This window comes from Nannospalax galili, unplaced genomic scaffold (assembly GCF_000622305.1).
Source record: "Nannospalax galili isolate Female #2095 unplaced genomic scaffold, S.galili_v1.0 scaffold533, whole genome shotgun sequence".
Taxonomy (NCBI): Eukaryota; Metazoa; Chordata; class Mammalia; order Rodentia; family Spalacidae; genus Nannospalax; species Nannospalax galili.
The window spans coordinates 532975-533626 of NW_008333774.1; positions in this window are offsets into that span (position 1 = coordinate 532975).

Genomic DNA, 652 nt, shown 5'->3' on the forward strand with positions numbered 1-652 from the left:
CTGATCCTGGGCTTTTTTTCATCGGGAGGTTTTGTATTACTGTTTCTTTTTTTGTGTGTGTTATGGGTCTGTTTAAGCTGTTAATCTCTTCCTGGTTTAGTTTTGGTGGTTCCCATGCCTTTAAATATCCGTCCATTTCCTTTAGGTTTTCAAATTTAGTAGCATACAGGTTTTTTAAGTATTCCCTTATAATGTTCTGTATCTTTCTGGTGTTTGTTGTGATGTTTCCCCTTTCATCTCTGATTCTGTTAATTGGGAGGTGCCCTTTCTTTCTTTCAGTTAACTGGGCTAGCAGTCTGTCAATTTTCTTTATCTTTTCAAAGAACCAGCTCTTGGAATTGTTGATTTTTTTGTATTGTTTTCTTCGTTTCAATTTCATTAATTTCTGCCCTGATTTTTGTTATTTCTTCTTGTCTGCTGGGTTTGGGTTTCGTTTGCTGTTGCTTTTCAAGTGTGTTGAGTTGCAATGTTCAGTCATTTATTTGTGTTGTTTCCAATTTTTTGATGTAGACTCTTTGAACTATAAACTTCCCTCTAAGGACTGCTTTCAGCGTGTCCCAGAGGTTTTGTTGTGGAGTATTGTCCTTTTCATTTAATTCCAGGAATACTTTTATTTCTTTCTTAATTTCTCTTTTGACCCATTCATCATTCA